Below are 20,312 nucleotides of genomic sequence, written 5' to 3'. Positions count from 1 at the left end.
GAAACCGACTTGTCAGGATCGAACTCAGGTCATGAGCAGAGCTTGGACTGCAGTACTGCAGCTTACCACTCTGCACCACGGGGCTCCTCAACAGAAGATTAATGGGATGTTATTTAGGAACTGAGAAAGCCAGTGTGGTGTAGTGGTTAAGAGCGATGGACTCTGATCTGGAGAACCTGGTTTGATTCCCCACTCCTCCACATGAAGCCTCCTGGGTGATCTTGGACTAGTCAGTTCTCAGAACTCTCTCAGCCCACGTGGAGGCAGGCAATGGCAAACCACCTCTGCATGTCTCTTGCATTGAAAAACCTATGGGGTCGCCATAAGTCAGCTGTAATTTGACAGCACTTTCCACCACCAGTTACCAAGTGAAATGATTTCTCTCCCTGACATGAAAAGCTTCAGCTGCCCACTTTCACACATTAACCCTCTATTGTAGAAACAGGAGAGTTTTATCCAGGCCAGCAGGCAATTCTAAGTTGTGAAATGCACTTGGAAGTGCATCTTTTTAAATCAACTTGATCCTTCATGCTGCCTAACTTCTTTAGGTCATCCAACACATTATTCAGGCTGCACCTGGCATACTTTGTGCAGTTCTAAAGGCCTCACTTCGGAAAGGATGTGGACAGAATGAAGCAGGTGCAGAGGAGTGACGGGGATGATCTGGGGCCTGGAGTCCAAGCCCTAGGAGGAAAGGTTGAGGGACTTGGGAATGTTCAGTCTGGAGAAGAGGAGGTTGAGGGGGGACATGATTGCTCTCTTTAAGTATTTGAAGTGCTGTCAGAGGAGGGCAGGGAACTGTTCCTGTTGGCAGCAAAGGACAGGACTTGCAATAAAGGGTTTAAATTACAGGTAGAAAGTTACTGGCTAGATATTAGGGGGACATTTTTTTCACAGTGAGAGTAGATCAGCAGTGGAATCGGCTGCCTAGGGAGGTGGTGAGCTCCCTGCCATTCGCAGTCTTCAAGCAGCGGCTGGACAAACACTTGTCAGGGATAATTTAGGCTGATCCTGCATTGAGCAGGAGGTTGGACTAGATAACCTGTATGACCCCTTCCAACTCTATGATTCTGTTAATTCATAGGGTTGCCATATGTCAGAAGCAATTTGACATACACACAACTTTTTATTTTATGTCTAATGTGCAGACTCCCCGGACAACTTACAAATAAATATTACGGTAATAAAAATTAGATACAATTATTAGACAGGCTCCTATTAAAATCACAATCAACCTATCTCATATAAACTAAAAGAAAAATAAAGTTTCTACTACAAAGAAAACAATTGGGCATCTTAGTACTCCCCCCCCAACTACAACCACTATCCAATGTTGCTTAGGAGGGAACCTTTTGAAAGGGGGTATTTTAACACTTCAAAATGAAGTTAGAAACATTCTCACTTAAAACTTTTACTTAACTAGGTTAAAATTGTAAATATATATATATTGGTGTATCTTTCAGGAACTTTTAAACATTGTTATGTCTTTATTAGCATGAAAGTACATTTGGTTTTGCATGACCTGCTTGATGGTAGATTTGTAAAAGAGCTTTCATTTCCTGGAATCTCTGTAAATGCTACACCTACCAAAGCTTAAGGGAGGGTCTGAAAGAGTTCCAATAGTTTGATCAAGTTAAATTAGAGCTGTATGATTGGTGTTGGTTAAACCAAAGGACATTTGGGATGCACTTATTCTTGGGCAATCTGGTGCGCGGTTATTGTTGTTGTCATTATTATTATTCAGGCCTTTATTTCCAATATAGTCTGCTTGTATTATGAAGACACCATATGTCTCACATGAACACATGAAGCTGCCTTATACTGAACCAGACCTTCGGTCCATCAAAGTCAGTATTGTCTACTCAGACCGGCAGCGGCTCTCCAGGGTCTCAGGCTGAGGTCTTTCCCATCACCTACTTGCCTGGTTCCTTTAACTGGAGATGCTGGGGATTGAACCTGGGACCTTCTGCATGCCAAGCAGATGCTCTACCACTGAGCCACAGCCCCTCCACATGGCTTTTCTAGCTCCTTCATGGCTGCCTTTCCCAGTCTCCATCTCCTTCTGATTTCTTGGCCGCAGTCTCCCTTTTGGTTGATGATGGAGCCAAGGAACAGAAAGCCTTGAACAATTTCAATTTCCTCCTTGTCAACCTTAAAGCTGAGTAGTCTCTAGTGGCCTCTCATCCATTACCTCTGGATTTTTCACTGATTGGGAGCATTTAATGGGTTGGATCTCACAATCCATCAGCAGAAGGGACATATCTACCCTTCCCCAGAAGTACTTCCTGTCCCTGGGGTTGTGGGACCCAAATATAGGAACAGCCATGTAGGGCAAGGATGCTGAGTGGGAAGGAGTCAAATTAGTTCCTTTCTCCCTCTTCCATTGGCAGAGCTCTGCTCAGGGAAGAGGCAGGAGCAAGCAATTTCACTCTCTTCCTTTCCCAACCTTTCTACTACTCTATGTAGATCCCACAGCCTCAGGAATAAACTTTCCCAGGGTCTGAAAGGACTAGTGGGGGGGGGGGAAGCTAGGAAGATCTGTGGTCCTGTGCAATCTTTGCACTTGATCCTACTCTATATCTATAGGGGCTGTCTTCCTTATGCAATTGAAATAAAACAATATTTGATTAGGCAGCAAATGGAATTCACTTTGCTTAAATCATGGAGATTGTGCATAGCAGTTGACTAAGTTACTTCTCTGGAAGCTGGTGATCTCCATGATGAAGCCTAGCCACTTAAAAGATTTTCTTATGTTCTGGGGGTAACATTACATTCTTTAATCTCGTTGGAATCTCATAAAGGAATATATTGGCACACAGTGTATGCTTTTCCATCTCTTCTTTATGCATTTGATATGCCTGCTCATTGAAAGCACTCAGCTAAAAGAAGCTAATTTCAGAAGCTGGATCTCGATTCTTAAAATCAGCTCTTTCAGTAAACATTCAGCTATACCTTTGACATGCTCATTTAGAAGTTAAGTCATAGGAGATTCCTGGACTCAGCTGCTACCAGTATAGCTTAAACAATAGTTCTTAACTTTTTTTGGCCACAGACCCCTTGGAAAATTTGATGAAAGCTACGACCTTCCCAAAAATGCACATAAACACACACATACAAAATTCACTATGACCCAATTTAAACTAAGACAGATGTCCATCATGATAATGGCAGAGTGTGTTTTCTTTAATTCCTATCAATGGGAAACTATTCTAGATGTATAATTATCATCATCACCGTGATACAACATTACCTGACCTGACCATGAAAAGTGGCATCTCATAGAATCATAGAGTTGGAAGGGACCACCAGGGTCATCTAGTCCAACCCCCTGCACAATGCAGGAAATTCACAACTACCACCACCCCCAGTGACCCCCATCTAACCTCCTTAAAAACCTCCAGGGAAGGAGAGCTTACCACCTCCCGAGGAAGCCTGTTCTACTGAGGAAGCGCTCTGTTAGAAAATTCTTCCAAATATCTGGACAGAAACTCTTGATTTAATATCAACCCATTGATTCTGGTCCGACCTTCTGGGGCAACAGAAAACAACTCGGCACCCTCCTCTATGTGACAGCCCTTCAAGTACTTGAAGATGGTTATCATATCCCCTCTCAGTCTTCTCCTCTTCAGGCTAAACATACCCAGCTCCTTCAACCCTTCCTCATATGCCAGCCAACTGTCTTTTGGGGTGAAAAATACTTTAATATCATAGCTAGATTTTTCAGGGTATGAGATTTTGAGAGTCAAAGCTCTCTTTGTCAGATATGGTATTGGTATCTGATGAAGGGAGCTTTGACTCCTAAAAACTCATACCCTGAAAATTTAAAGATGAGCAAATTTAGTGTAGCAAAAGCTTTCAGGGGCCAAAGTTTAACCTATGATAAGACTGTTCTAAGGTGCCACAGGGCTCTTTTGTGAAACTATGGCTGTAAAAAAGCACCCTTAGTGTTGATCAGTCTCAGTCTACCCTATTTATTTCTCTCTGTCCTGCTTAATGAAGTATTTTATCTGTAATGGAGATTGTTGAGTTGGGATTTTCATTACTTCCTTTGATCTGTCAGTGCAGCAGCTAGTACAGGAGATGACATTATTAAAATATCCTGTGGTCGTATTTCCACATCTGTTATCTTTTAATCCAGAAGAAATGCTGGAGCATTTTAGAAAGAATCATAGAATTAGAAGGGGCCATACAGGCCATATCAATGCAGGATCAGCCTAGAGCATCCCTGACAAGTGTTTGTCCAGCGACTGCTTGAGGACTGCCAGTGAGGGGGAGCTCACTGCCTCCCTAGGCAGCCACTTCCACTGCTGAACTACTCTCACAATATGAAAAAAATTCCTCATGTCCATCCGGTATCTTTGTACCGGTAATTTATACCCTCTTCTTCAGACTGAACATTCTCAAATTCTTCAGCCTTTCCTCGTACGCCTTGGTCTCCAGGCCCAATCATCCTCGTCACTCTCCTCTGTACCTGCTTCATTCTGACTACATTCTTTCAGAAGTGAGGCTTCTAGAGCTGCAACAATGCGGTGGATGACCTAAAGAAGTTAGGCAGCATGAAGGATCAAGTTGATTTAAAAAGATGCGCATCCAATTGCATTTCACAACTTAGAATTGCCTTCTGGCCTGGATAAAACGTACCCTGTTGCTTCAATAGAGGGTTAATGTGTGGAAGTGGACAGCTGAAGCTTTTCATGGCAGGGAGAAGTCAGTTCACTTCATAAATGTGGTGGTGGAAAGTGCCTGATCATCCTCATCGCTCTCCTCTGCACCCACTCCATCCTGTCCAGTTTTTGAAGTGATCCAGAACTGCATACAATACTCCATGTGCAGCCTGACCAATGCAGTGTACAGTGGGACTATGGGACTATGACACCCCAAGCCCACGTTAGCCTTTTTTGCTACTGCATCACCCTGACTGCTCATATTCAGCCTACAGTCCACCTTGTAAGACATTAAACACTTTTTAAAAGCCCTTTTTTGCTACAAGTGTTTTGGACTGGGGCCTTGCTCTGCTTAACTAGCATGGAAGTACTTTCAAAATGACATTGTTTCTTCTTCCTCCCGATATGGCTGATAATACCTGTTCTTGACTGGGGAGGGCGGGCTATAAATTGAAGTAATAAAATAAATAAATATACTGAATTGCACTTTAAAATGCAAAGTGTCTGATGCCAGCAAGTGAAATGGCTTGTTCATGACATATCAGTGTGTATGGAGGCATTGACCACCTCTATTTCCAGCCTGTGAAACCCTTCTTGTTCCTCTTTGGTACTATCAAGGGTAGGTTTTGACTGTTGTGTAACCAGATGGTTTATCAATCACCGTAGTGTAGTTCTGTATTTCCCAGGCAAATGGCAGCCCAGTTTCACCCTCACATACACGTAAGGTAGAAAGGAGGATCGTTTGCAGACCCCTTTAAATGCTGAGAAATCAGCTATTGTTATAATTTATGTGCAGCAGCCAGCACTGGCTCAGATGCTTGTTCAAAATAAATCAAGAAGCAGTGGTGGTGTTAAATAATGTCTTTAATCATCTTATAGAATCGCTCTTTTAGATGGTAATGCATACTTCAAATACGAAGTTACAGCTTGCTTTTGGAGAGGAGGAACTGCTGAGCCAGAGATGTCTCTAGGCAGTCCACCAGCAGAAAACAGTCTTTTCATATTTTAACCACAAGCCTTGAGGGATTTGAGAAATTAATCAATAAATGGATCAATGGCTTTTAGCCATGGCTACCAAATGAATCCTCCATGTTCATATCTTTGGGTACCTACCCTTACTTTATTTCTAATCCACTGTAATGGGCCATATGAAATCTTGCAAGTTTAAGCATGCACAAAGGATTTTCATCAAAAACATGGACATAATACCCCTAGAATTTTCTTATTTTTTTGTTTTAATCTAAAAAAGCAAAAGATGTAATTGTGCTTTGGTTTAAAGAGCCAGTTGCAAATATGGAGAATTTAACATAGTAAATACTTTAAATTGCTACAGGTCAGGAAGCTTTTTCTGAAATTTTACTCTGTCGAATTTCATACTACTGGGACAAATCATCTTGATTTTCAATTAATATAGAATTTTCAGGCTGTAAAACCAGAATGGGCCATATAAGCCTCTCTCCCATGTCATTTTGTACGTAATGACAACTTACTTACCAAAGATCATCCACCAACTGGCATGATCAACAAAGCCATTATTCCTCATTCTTATAGAAGATGGTCAAGTATCGTGAAAGATGGTTAGATTTCCCCTAAATCAAATGTTACTGGCATTGTGATAAAAGAAAACAAAAATTAGTTTTGTCTATAATACAATATTAGAAGATCCGACAATATTAGACCAGGGAGCCATTATGACTTTATTGTGAATATTGTGGAGGACAATAATGTAGTAGGGTAGCACAGCAGCATTTTTCCTGTGGATACAAAGTGTGCATTAAGAGATTTCTAAAGGCACAGCATCAGCACCAAAGAACAGATTTGGGTGCTCTAAAAATTGATGCCATCTATGGGGAGTGCATTTAGTTCTCCTTGGATGTCTTCCAAAGTAATGAGATCACTGATCTGCAAGAGGGAATGGAGAGAGCATAGCCTTGAGGCTGTGGACTGAAAGCAAGACAAGAGTGCTGTAGGTAAACTTTGAATTCCCTGTGAATGCAGAGAAAGAAGTGGATAGAAACCACCCTGGGCTTGATTAAAACAATCCTGGAAGGGTAGAATATACATTTTTAAACAAACTAAAAGTTGTTTAGTGCCACCTTGTAGAAGTTTATGTTGATCTGAGAGCCCTAGAATCTGTGTGTCTTCCAGTTATCAGGGGAGTAAGGTCTGAATTGTACTGAAGCTTGTTATTGGAGGGTCATTTTGTTGATCTCCCAGGGCAATACTACAATGGCCAGGGTCCTAATGTTTGACACCAATTCACTGAAGAAAGGAAGGGGCATTTGCATCTTTAGTGTCATAAGTCAGAGAAAATTATTGCTGATGGATAGCACTGACTGGGACTCTGGCTCACTCTGCCGTTTGTTCCTCCCTTCCCCAACATGATTTCGACTACATACTGCTTTAGAAAAAGTACAGTAAGTGTAGATGCTTCTGGTCAAAAAATAATGGGAAATATTGTGTAAACAAGCAGGAACCCGCAAGAACTTGTATATGTGTGTATCTTATTTCCCTCCTCCTTCACTATTACCTCTTTCCTTTTCCTGAAAACCCCCATTTCCTGCTTCTTTCTCTCCTAGTAGAGTTGCTATCCTCCAGGTAGAGCCTGGAGATCTAATGGAATCACAACAGATCTCCCAACTAGAGATCAGTCCCTATTAGGGTTGCCAGCTCCAGGCTGGAAAATTTCTGGACATTTGGGGATGGAGCCTTGGGAGGGTGAGGTTTTTAGTGTCAGCGTGGCCATGATCCACAGATTTAGATATCTGCAGATGGGGGCCATACGCTGCTATTAGATATATAGAAGTTGAGAAGTTAGCCTCATGTGATGAAAACAGATGATTCAGATATGAAGAGGGAGCCTGCAAGTTCCATACTGTGCAGTACTTGCCAAGTTTGAATAGCACTTATTGCGCCCAGCTCCTCCTCCCACAAGTATCTATAATACACCACTAGTCATCTCTCCATGGAGTGTTTCTGCTGCTGGAAGGATTTCCCTCAACTGAGTGACAGAGCCTTGGCTACTTACCGTGAAGGCTTCTTCTGCTCAGAGGGACGAAGGGCATCTTCAAAATGGGTGTTTCCTTTTCCTCTTAGCTCGGGAGGCAGGATTTAATATTTAAATTTTTCCTTGACTTCAGAGGGTAAACGCCCCCTAAAGCCAGTTAAAAACTTTCCAAGCCTTATAGAATTAACTGAGAAAAATCTTGCAATAATTAGTTGACAATAAACCGTGAACAGTTATCAGGAATAACATGAAAAACTTGAAGAGTAATCAGTAAAGAGACTACTATATTAAGACATAACTGATAACATTAACTATGGAATGAGAAGATACTAAGGTTTGAGTGGACGTCTGGGAGGGCAAGATGCCCTTCGTCCCTCTGAGCAGAAGAAGCCTTCACGGTAAGTAGCCAAGGCTCTTTCTCGGCTCAGAGGGACAAAGGGCATCTTCAAAATGGGACATACAAGAGCAGTCCCCGCCTAGGGTGGGTCAGACATCCTTTAATATGCTTTGCAACACTCGTCTACCGAATGCTGCGTCTGCTGAAGAGAATAGATTTAATTTGTAGTGTTGAACGAAGGTCGACACCGACGACCATGTGGCTGCCTTACAAATTTCATCTATGGGAGCCTGTCTGTCGAAGGCGGTTGAAGTGGCCGCACTCCTGACTGAGTTATGCCCCCTGGTACTGGTAATTTGCTTTCCGTGTAAGCTGTTTTTATGCACAAGGAGATTGTGCGGCTGATCGATGCCCTTGACATGGGTTTACCTAATCTTGGCTGTGAGACGTTAATGAATAGGGCTTCTGATGTTCTGATACTCTGTTCTGTAAATGTAAATGTGAATGGCCCTCCTTACGTCTAGTGAGTGCCAAGTCTTCTCCTTCGGTGTTTTAGGATTGGGGCAAAATGAAGGCAGAACTATGTCCTGCTCTCTGTGGAATTTTGTATTACACTTAGGTAAAAAGGAGTGATCATGCCTGAGGACTACCTTGTCCTTGTGAAAGGTGATAAGGCCGGGACGAACCGATAAGGCTCCTATTTCAGATACTCTGCGAACTGATGTTATTGCTGTCAAAAATAACACTTTCATCCTAAGCCATTTGAATCAACTTTGGTGAGCAGTTCAAAGGGAGGTTTGGTGAGTGCGGTTAGTACTGTGTGCGGGCTCCAGGTAGGAAACCTGTGTCTTACCGGTGGGTTGATAATGCTTAGACCTCTAAAGAATAGTTTGATGTGGGGGTGATTGGATAACTTGTAACCTGCCACTCTTGGAACGATGGTGGCTATGGAAGCTAGTTGTCGATGCAATGTAGATGTGGCTAAACCCATCCTTTGACCCTCCTGTAAGAAGGATAGTATACCAAGTGTGGTCGGTTTGAGTGGGTTGAATCTTTTTCGCCTGCACCACCTAGTAAAGGCCTTCCAAGTTGAATTATAGATTCTTTGGGTGGAAGGTTTGCGTGCCGATTGTATAGTATTAATTATTTCCGCGCTGTAACCTAAATTGAAGAGTCTCCGCCGTTCAATACCCATACGGTCATTTTGTCCCATCCTGGATTGGGGTGGCATACGGGTCCCTGTATCAGGAGGTCCTGTCTGTCTGGAATCCTACAGAAGTTGTTGTGAGACATTTGTACTAATGTCGGGAACCAGGGTCTTCTGGGCCAATAAGGGGCTACGAATATGACATGTGCGTTCAATGTTTTTAGTCTCCTCAGTACTCTTGGTATGAGGGGGAGAGGAGGGAAGGCATATAGCATCCCCTTGGGCCATGGAGCTGTTAGTGCATCTGTCTGTTCCGCCCCTTGTTGTGCAAACCTGGAATAGTACCGAGGTTGTTGGTGGTTCAGATTGGAGGCAAATAGGTCTATTGTTGGTGTTCCGAATCGTTGTGTGATGTTCTGAAATATGTCTGGGTGGAGGGACCACTCTGCTTCGCTGATGGTCTCCCTGCTGAGCCAATCTGCTTGTACATTCGTGATTCCCTGAATGTGTTCCGCTTGAAGAGAGGCTAGGTTGGACTTTGCCCAGTTTAGTATTTTCAGAGCTTGTGTAGGGTTGATGATCGTGATCCTCCCTGTTTGTTTAAATGTGCCTTTGCGGCCACATTGTCTGTTCTTATTAGAATGTCTTTCCCTCGGATAAGTGTTGTGAAGCTTTGGAGAGCTCTGAATATCGCTCTTATTTCTAGTGCGTTTATGTGTAACTTTTGTTCCTGGCGAGTCCAATTGCCTTGCGCTATGTGTTCGTGAAGGGTTGCTCCCCACCCAGTTGTGCATGCGTCTGTGTAAATTTGTTCTGGTATTGGGAGGATGAATCTGAGACCTTTTGAGAGTTTGTCCCTTCGTGACCACCACAGTAGGCTGTGTTTGACTTCTTTGGGAAGGAGAATGTTTAGGTCTCGCTTTCTTTGAATGTCCCTCTGATAGGGTCTGAGTAACCACTGTAGGGGCCTCGAGTGTAGACGAGCCCATTGTATGATGGGGATGCAAGCTACCACGTGTCCTTGCAATTTGGCAAGGAACATGAGTTTGGATTGATGGGAATTGTATGCTTTTTTGGCCAGTGAGGAAATAAGGTTGACCTTCTCCTCCGTCAGGAATAGTTTGTTGTGCTGTGTGTCTATGACTACTCCTAGATGTTGTAGATGTTGTGAAGGGCTTAACTTGCTCTTTTTGTAATTTACTATGAAGCCATGTTTTGTCAATTTGTCTAGTACTTGTCTTGTGTGTTGTAGACTTTGTTGTATAGAGTCTGCACATACCAGAATGTCGTCTAAGTATGGATGTATGCGTATGCCCTCCTTGCGCAAGTCTGCCACCAAAGTAACTAGTACTTTGGTGAATACCCTTGGGGCAGATGTTAACCCGAAGGGGAGGGTCCTGAACTGGTAGTGCGTCCCCTGATAAGAGGAACCTCAGGAAGTGTCGATGTTGTGGGCATATGAGTATATGCATGTAGGCTTCTGTGAGGTCTCTATGGACGTTAGGAAGTCCATTGGTCTCAATGCCTCCGAGACTGACTTCAGTGTCTCCATTCTGAAGCGCTTCAGTGGGATAAATCTGTTCAGAAACTTCAGATCTAATATGGCTTGCCAACCACCATCTCTTTTGGGAACGGTGAAGAATACTGAATAGATTCCCAATGAGCGTTCCGATGGAGGCACTATCTCGATCGCTTTGATGTCTATTAGGTGTTGTATCGCCTCTGAGGTTCTTTGCAGTTTGTCCTTGTTCTTGGGAGTTGGGGATGTCAATAGTCTGTCTACAGGTATGTGAGAGAACTCTATTTGATATCCCTGAGCTATTATGTTTTGTACCCACAAGTCTACATGGGGAGTTGACCATTGTGGGAGAAAATGACTGAGCCTGCCCCCCACAGGCTGAAGGTCAGCATCACTGTTTGGATTGTTGGCCGGATTTGTTCCCTTTATCACCTTGGAATGAGGAGAACTTTGAATTCCTATTGAATCTACCTCCTCTCCGAAAGGAATGACGGTTCTGGCGCCATTGGTTATTTTGACCCCATTGGTTTCTACGTTGGTCGGGTCTAAATTTATGTAGGGTATGGTAAGAATGAAAGGAGGAGGGATTGGAGGAGCTCTTAACATTTTTGTGAAGAGACTTAGGCAAGGCTTGCTTTTTATCCTTAGTCTCCACTAAGATGGTATCCAATTTCTCTCCAAACAAGCGCTTTCCCTGATAAGGGTAGCCCATTAGAACTGATTTTGACCTGTGCTCTACTTGCCAGGGGCGGAGCCATAAGGCCCTTCTAGCCGCTGCTGAAGTAGCCAGGGCTCTAGCCGCATAAGCCATGGTGTCTAGGGTAGAGTCGGCCAGGAAAGACACAGCCCTTAGGATTCTAGAGACACCTTCACAGGCCTGTCTTTCTTCCTGTGGAATAATTTGAGTTAACTTTCTGGCCCATATGATTGCTGCTCTCAAGACCAGAGCGGATGTAATTGAGGCCTTGATAGCCAAGGCGGAAGCCTCATGTGATTTTTTGCAGGCCAGCTCTGCCTTTCGATCTGCAGGATCTCTGATCAAGGCCTGGCCTTCTTCTGTGACTGTGTCTGAGGTGTGCAGTGTAGTTACTGGTGTTTCCACCGGGAGCACCCTGAGCATCTCAGAAGTGACCTGATCTAAATTGTAAAATTTCTTTGATGTTATTGGGAACTGTTTGGAAGCCATCGGTTTGTCCCATTCTGACTTTATGAGAGATATAAAATATTCCGGTACAGGTATTACTTTGTCTGGAATGTCATGCATATGAAAGAATTTTCATATCCTTTTTTGTTTGAGTGTTTGAAGAGTCAGTGTCATCCGAAAGATCAAGTGCTGCTAGAGTTTTAGAAAGTAGTAGAGGAAATTCCTCTGCATTAAACACTCTAGATTGTTTAGGCTGTTCGATTATGTCTTCCCCATCTGAACTGAACTCGCCCTCCTCTTTCAGCCTTCTCGTCAGCTGAAGATATTGATTCATCTCCCTCCTCCCCTTGCATAACTTGCTGCCCTGAGGAGTCTTTAAGGGCTGCCTTCATGGGCCATCTACCGTCCCCAAAATAAGTATTGCCAGCATTAGGTTGCTTTGGGCGTGCTCCCAAGGACGCATAGTCCTGCAAAGCCTGGGTTTGCCTGGCTGGAGAGGGGGGTGGATATATTGGCGGAGGAGGGGGTTGGACTGCTCTCAAGCCTTCAGTGAAGGCGTCCTTAATAAGAACCGAGAGCTCCGCTCGAAGGAAGGCTAACCCGCCTTCTTGCAAAAGGTGGGGGGAATCCTACCAGAAGCTGATGTCTCCGTCGACGCTTTCACATCCTTGAGAAAAAGACGAGCCGCCAGAGGACGGAGCGTTAAGAGGCAAAGGCGAGCCGCCAGCCTGCTGGTCTTCACTTTGTATTTGTTGAGGAGGAGGAGCGGCAAGAGCCGCTGTATTCCCCGCAGCGCTAACCGTAGCGGGAGTCCATCTGCTTCTTTTTGGCGCGTCTGCAAGTCAGGCGGCGTCTACCAGGTGTTTAGCGCGCTTGCCGCCGGCCGAGACGACCCTCTTGCTCTTGCCGCCGCCTCCGCCGCTTGTGCCGGTTTTCTTTTTAGTTTTAACCCTCGAGTCAATAGATTGACTGGTGGAGGGTACGTTAGGATCCGGCATGGCCTTTAGTAGGCTAGGATCTAAATCGGCTGATGCTATGTAGTCGTCTTCTTGCCGATCCGCCATCTTGTTTTGGCGGGAAGAATTTCCCTGATTAATTTGCCCTTTGTCTACTAGTGACAGATAAGAGGAGATATATAAGAAAAATAGCAATATAGGTAAGAAATGTAGAGATAGGATAGAATAGTTAAGAAAGGCAAGGATAAAGATTTTGTTTTCCTTGAAGCTAAGAGCTGCGAAAGGCTGCTCTCCCGATAAGGCAGGAAATAGAACTGGCTTTAGGGGGCGTTTACCCTCTGAAGTCAAGGAAAAATTTAAATATTAAATCCTGCCTCCCGAGCTAAGAGGAAAAGGAAACACCCATTTTGAAGATACCCTTTGTCCCTCTGAGCCAAGAATTTACTATTTACAACTGAAAGCTGCTTTACTAGGTTGATACCTGCACACAGAATATATGAGAGACTTATACTAACCAGTACTACAACAAGAACCTATTATACCAGATGTTAGAGTAATTGGGAATAGAAATTACAACATATACACATGCCTGGTTGGGTTTGAACTGTTTGTATTTGTATTCATTATTGTATTTCTGTGTATGTGTGCAGGCTTAAGAAGGGGTTTTAATTAACCACTGATGAAGGCCCCATAGGCCAAAACGCATTTGGTATGTGGTTAGTCATCAACCTCAGGATATGCCATTGTGCTATTTTAATGCTTTTAAAGAATTTTAAATTTTACATAGCGCTTCTAATAAATTATACTTTCAATATTTACACATAGACCTATATATTTTCTTTTCACCCAACCTTGGGTACCCAGCTTCAAAAATAACCATTCATTTTTGAAAATGTTTCATGAACATTTTTTCTATGATAGCATTGTCACTTTTAGTTCAACATCTTTCAGAAATTTGTAATTTATAATGGTAAATACTGTTAAGAAGCACTTAACAGTCTTAACAGCTGTTACTTTTTTATATAAAAATAATGCGGTGATTTGCACCCTCTCTTTGAAGCAGAACTCACTTCTGAACTATTTTTTGGGACCCAATTGTAGAGAAATTCCACAAAAGTTCCCCCTCAACATAAAATGCAGGAATCTGACATCAATGTTATTTTTCACTGTTTTGTATACATACTGATAGTTAGTAAAAAGTAAAGGTCCCCTGTGCAAGCACCAGGTCATTCCTGACCCATGGGGAGACGTCACATCCCGACGTTTTCTAGGCACACTTTGTTTGCGGGGTGGTTTGCCAGTGCCTTCCCCAGTCATCTTCTCTTTACCCCCAGCAAGCTGGGTACTCATTTGACCGACCTCGGAAGGATGGAAGGCTGAGTCAACCTTGAGCCGGCTACCTGAAACCGACTTCCGTCGGGATCGAACTCAGGTCATGAGCAGAGCTTTTGACTGCAGTACTGCAGCTTAACACTCTGCGCCACGGGGCTCCTTCGATCGTTAGTAACTGGCTGTATTTCATGGCCATTTTATGCTTTATCCAGAGGTTAACTAAAATTTGCCATTGAGTCTCCTGGAGTCTTCTCTCCCAGCTGGCCCTCCTTGCTTTACAACCCACCTCAGACACACTCGTGACCCACTTTTGGTTTCTGAGAATCACTGAAGTAAATAGGTACAAGTAACACTGGAGAAGACTGGCAGGAGTCTTACAGTATCTGAAACAGTCCATTCTGCGGTCTAGCTCACTTAGAAAACATAAGGCACTTATCTTATCCCATTGATTAAGAAGTAATCTGACTAAAAGGCAAACAGCATTAGTCTGTAGTTGCTGCTCAGGAGGGTGTGCCTCGTCTATGTATGGCTCTTGCGTATAACGAAGTAATGTTCCCACTTTTTCATACGAGAATTGATGTCCTTCTACTCATCCTCTACCCTGTGGCTGACCAAGACAGGGGGGGTTTGCAGACTTGTCACATGAAGCTGCCCTACACTGAACTAGCCCATTGGTCCATCCAGGTCAGTATTTGCTTCCTCTACCTGGTGGTGGATCTCCATGGTCTCTGGTCTTTCACATCACCTACCGTACTTGCTTCTTTTAAGATGAAGAGACCAGAGACTGAAACTAGAATTTTTTCCATGCCAACCAGATGCTCTACCACTGAGCCACAGCCTGTCCAGTGGGCTGACTCGTCTTGCTTGGTAAACTGTTTTACTTGAATCTCCACTGTTGGCTGATTTGATTCATAAATTTAAAACTTCAGAGTGCCTACTCAAGCTCTTTTAAGTGATCCTGAAAGTCACTCTTAGCTAAACACAAGTTTCACAATCAAACATTTAATACCAGATGACCATACGATGCGACTCAGTGGCCAGATCAAGGTCTATTTTCTTTATCATTCTTTTCATGAATACCATTAAACGGTAGTTGGCAGCCCACTAGAACATAAGAAAAGCCATGCTGGATCAGACCAAGGTCCATCAAGTCCAGCAGTCTGTTTACACAGTGGCCAACCAGGTGCCTCTAGGAAGCCCACAAACAAGATGACTGCAGCAGCACTGCCCTGCCTGTGTTCCACAGAACCTAATATAATAGAAACTGGCCAGCAACCTATTAATGAGCAATGTATCACCTGTCCAGTATGGGCTGGCACTTATCCTCTCTTGTGGCAAACAGAATCCATGTGGGGTTCTCACCTGGTTACTTCCCTAGCCAGCGCCACATCTTGAGATGGAATGCAAACTAACCACATTATATTGGTAACACACAGCATCTACATGGTAATGGATGCGAAATGGGAGACTGAACAAGCAAGCAAACAAGCATTTTTCTTCAGCAGCAGTCAGTCACATTACAGCAACAAGATGAATAGAACCACTTCCTGTTTTTACAGTTCTTGATAAGGAGCAGGAAGAAAGCAACTGGTAGTTCAGTGACAACAAACACTAAAATGGAGTCAGGGACAAGCTTAAGCCTCCCTAGTAGCTATCATACCTCCCCAGTGAAGTTCTTTCCACATTTTGAAAATCGGTGGTCTATTAAGCGACCAGAACAATTTTTGGCAGTTTTCCCGCAGATGCTTCAATACTGCACACACTCAGAAGGATGCATTCTCCAGTATTAAACCTGTGGAAATACCATGGATCTTCTCAGCTGCAATTAAGTACACAAAGAAAAACAGCTATCTAGTGACAGGGCTAAGCATAGCTCATTCAGAAACCTTTACCTGCTATTTTTCCAAGTACATGAAGTACAGAAGAACACAGCCTACAACACCCCCATTTTTCTAATAGCCCATTCCACTTCTTCAGTGAATCCTTGTGGGTTCATTGACTCAATTTTTACATGTTTCAGGAGCACATATGCAAAGGGGAACAAGGCTTTTGCTTATATTCTGGTCTGTCATCTCCAATAACTTGCTCTATGCACCAAAATGCTTCAGTAATAGTGCTTTCTCTACCCCAAGGAGTCTCAAAGCTGCTTACAATCGCATTCCCTTGTCCACAACAGGCACCTTGTGAGGTAGGTGGGGCTGAGAGAGTTCTGAGAGAACTGTGACTGGCCCAAGGTCACCCAGCAGGCTCCAAACCTGGTTCTCCAGACTAGAGTCTGACGCTCTTAACCACTACACCATGCTGGCATTCCCTCTGTATGATACCACTATTGAACACCCCCAAGTGTTCTATTTTTTACTCTCCTTAAAATGAAGCCACTGTGCTAGACCGAAGTATCTAATTTTATTTATCAAGGAAACATGCCAGACAAACCATGTTGCTCTTCAACCTGCTGTGTATTTCTAAAATAAAACTACAGCTGGCTTACCAATGAGCTTCTCATGTACCTAGCTGTTTGTTGCCTTGGCTGGCTCTCACTGAAAGATTGTGTGTAGCAACGAACAACAGAAGCAAAGTCCGCTCCAGGCTTGCTCTGGAGATCTGTCATCCAGAAAAAGCTTCTGCAGTTTAACATCTAAGAACTGAGCACACGTGATATGAGGCCTGTGCTGTGAAGCATGGTGCTATGGCCAGCAATCACAATCACATTCAGCAGACCAAAACTGTACATCACACCTGCCTCTTCAAAATGAAGTTTTCCCAGTTCATCTCAAAACTGTAAGGCCTCCTATCAAAAAAACCAAATTGGAAGAACATTACCTTTCCCGTTTTAAAACCGGATGAATGAACTTTTACAAGCCAGGGATTCTAACATTAGCCAGTCATTGCTGGCACCTTTCCCTATTCAGAGCCCCACAGCCCACAAGCCTGAGATCCTTTGCCCACCTATCCAGGCCTTGCCAGTTTCACCACTGCTTCCTAGCCAAACTGATTCCTCATTTCGCTAAATTACATTTTCTGCTGCTTATATCTTCAGCCTGTGAAGTTAACATATTTTACTGAAGTATATACATCCAGCTTTTCAACTTAAAGAGTATTCAGGATGGCACTGCAGAAGCTGAACCCAAGGGTTGAAAGGAGAGAACTTGCAAACAGGTGAGTTTTCACCCATTATCTTAGATGCTTCTACAAATGAAGTTATTCGCATATCTGAGGAAACAGTCCCTTTATTCTATTAAAGATTGTTTTGAGGATAATTTTCTCAACTGCTTTCACTGCATGCCACATTTAAAACACCCCCCTCAATGCTTTAAATTTTTATTGTAATGGCTGTATACACATAAACTGAAGGATGTTTTCATTAAACATTTGAAAAGGGCCCTGAGCACCAATGACGTCAGTTATTGCAGTGTGTTCTCAGTTAACCTCAAAACTTCTTGGGCAAATCCATGATTATCACAATTAAAAAAAAAACATTTCTTTTAAAACCATATAGGTTTAGTCATTCATAGTAAACAAGAATGCACGAGTTAAAGTTGCAACTTCATGGGGTAGATTAATTTTGCTTCAGTCTGTAGATATTAAGAACAACAGGTGCACCACCCATTTTCTGCTTCCATCTGCTGGCAAAAGGTTTGAATGCATCCAGATTTTAAAAGTTGAGGGCCACATCCAGCTTCTAAAATACTTTTAATGTAATTAGTTGTAGTCTTAAATGCCAGTGGTTTATTTCTAACACAGTTTCTGATTTGGAACCCCAGAGACAGTTTCTGATTTAAACAGTTAGCTTAAAACTGGATTCTGCAGCAATTAAAATTGAACCTTTATTTCCCACTACTTTGTTTTGATGTAATTGCTCTCATTTGCCTTGATACACACTCCTTCCTGAAAAAAGTATTGGGACAATTTACTCTCTTATGATCTGTAAGAGAAAAGAGGATTTTGAATAGGGAAGGACACAAGACAAAGCCCAAAGGAGGATCCCAGTTTTAATTCCAAATGGTGACCTTAAGATTTGTTCATATCAGCAGATTTTTGCAATGGCTGACTACATGACAGACACAGTTCACATCACATACCTGGAACTATTGCTGGTGAGCTCCACTTCGTGGTTTCTTGCCACAAAAGCATGTTGTCTTTAAACCAGTTTGAATGATTGGTAGTGATGGCATCAATCTCTATGCAGTGACTGACATTTCCTCCACAATGGGTGTGAAAGAATCAATGTCTACTTGGGTACAATTGCTCAAATGCAGCTTTTGCAATTAAATTAACCACCCCCACCCTTCAAGTCCCATTATGTTATTTCAGCTCTGTCCTCTTTCACAATGGTACAGCCCAATGTTATGCATGTTTATTCAAATGCCAGCCCCAAATTAAACAACTTATTCTTTAGTGAACAACATGTGCGCCTTTATAATTTCCAAAATCTGCACCTAGGAGCAATTGTGCAAATGCAGCATTTTTCAATGGAACCCCAAAGAACCCTGAAATACAATCTCAGGAGGAGTAATTTGTGCATACAAACTATTCAAGGACCTAGTGGGATGAAACATACACAGGCACAGTAATTCATTAAGATTCAGAGTTTAATAGATGAATGGAAGGTACACAGTTTTATGTAAGTGTACATTTCAGAATAGTTGACTGTAAGAGAATTACCATCACTGATATACAAGCAAGCTTGACTTCTCCAATTGTATTTAATTCTCATGAGCAAAATACTACACAAAATCAAATCAAAGACATTTACTTCTACAAATAAGAAGCATTCAAGGTACTAGATACTTACCAATTTGCCATGCTTGAAATGAGCGCCCTTGCTTTCTGCTGCTGCTAGAGTCTGGAAGGCTACACAGAAGTTATATTCATACGAATCAGAGTATGATCACTGTACTCAGGACAAAACGCTCCTTTGCTTGGTCATAGTGCATGCCAAACAGCTGCACAGTGATAAGTAGAACAAAAACCAGCTTCTCTGTATCATAGAAATAGATTCAATCCATCAACTGGTCCAAATGATTTAAGACTGTCCTTCCAGTTTTCTGTGTAAAATCAAGTTATATCAATCCAGCCAGCAATAAAGTATGTATAACTGTGCTGAAATATCACTACTTTTAATACAAACAATATTCTCCCACAGAGTGGAGCTGATAAAGACAATCCTGGAAGCACAGCTGCCGTTGAGATCCCAAACCATGAGTACTACATGATCCACTGAAGCAGCAAGACTGAGAAGTTAGGCATTTTGATGATGGCTGAAATTTTCACAAGCCACTTGGGTACTGTTTCACACATAGGACTAAACACTGATTAGGTGCCCATGTAGCTTGAGATCCCAATGGCATCTGTGCCACCACATGCAGTCCTTCACAAAACAGCAAATAGGAGCACTAACGCAACTAAAAATTATTCACTATGGCTCCTCAGTAATATTCAGCCAGACTGAATAAGGCAGGATAAAAAATATGGCTGTCATTTAGTGTACATAGTTTCAGACAGCAAGTTAATCATGGGCAAGCAAGTTAATCATGGGCAAGACAAAATTTTTGCACAATGCTCAATTTAGCACCAATAATAGTAGCACTATGATATGGGGAAGGGTGTCTCTTGGTACTTGAAATATTTAATATGGAGTAGCTGCAACTAGATTTATATGAGTTCAGCTATGATTTAGTGCAGTTTTCAGATGCATTTTCATTAGCCTTGTATGACTCTCCCTGATAAAGATTAATAGGCACCAACAGATTTAGCCTTACAACTTAAGTGACCACATAGTTATTTTAAAGTTGTGATTAACCCAAACCTGGGCAGTTAATACTGTACGAATATCCCATTGACACAATAAGAAATTAGTACTTTGAGATAGTTATTTTAGCATCATTACTTATGTCTTATACTTTATGCTCTGTGTTTGATTATAATGGCCTTTGGTTATACTCAATAAATGCTTTTTGTACAATAAAATTAACTCCTACTAAATTATATCATAAAGACAATCCTCTGCTAGGTTAAAGCTAACCAAAAACATACTGATCAGAGGGAAATTTTGTCACTGTTCTAAGGACAGGATTTCCACAGTTGTAGGGTAGCTATTGAGAACCCCACTACACATATCTTACTGAATTATAGCACCACTGATGGTACTGAAGTTTTCAGCTGATCTTAAGACACTGCAGTGATATACAGTACCATACAGACAGCAG

At 42.5% G+C, this 20,312-nt stretch overlaps 1 protein-coding gene across 1 annotated transcript in view; it reads right to left on the bottom strand.

The window, feature by feature from the left end:
• Positions 1-20,312, bottom strand: part of CD63 (CD63 molecule) — a 207,942-nt gene that overhangs the window by 18,619 nt on the left and 169,011 nt on the right. The window lies entirely within an intron of this gene.

The sequence above is a fragment of the Euleptes europaea genome, chromosome 1 (genome assembly GCF_029931775.1).
Source record: "Euleptes europaea isolate rEulEur1 chromosome 1, rEulEur1.hap1, whole genome shotgun sequence".
Taxonomy (NCBI): Eukaryota; Metazoa; Chordata; class Lepidosauria; order Squamata; family Sphaerodactylidae; genus Euleptes; species Euleptes europaea.
This window is presented reverse-complemented; position numbering and strand designations above follow the sequence as displayed.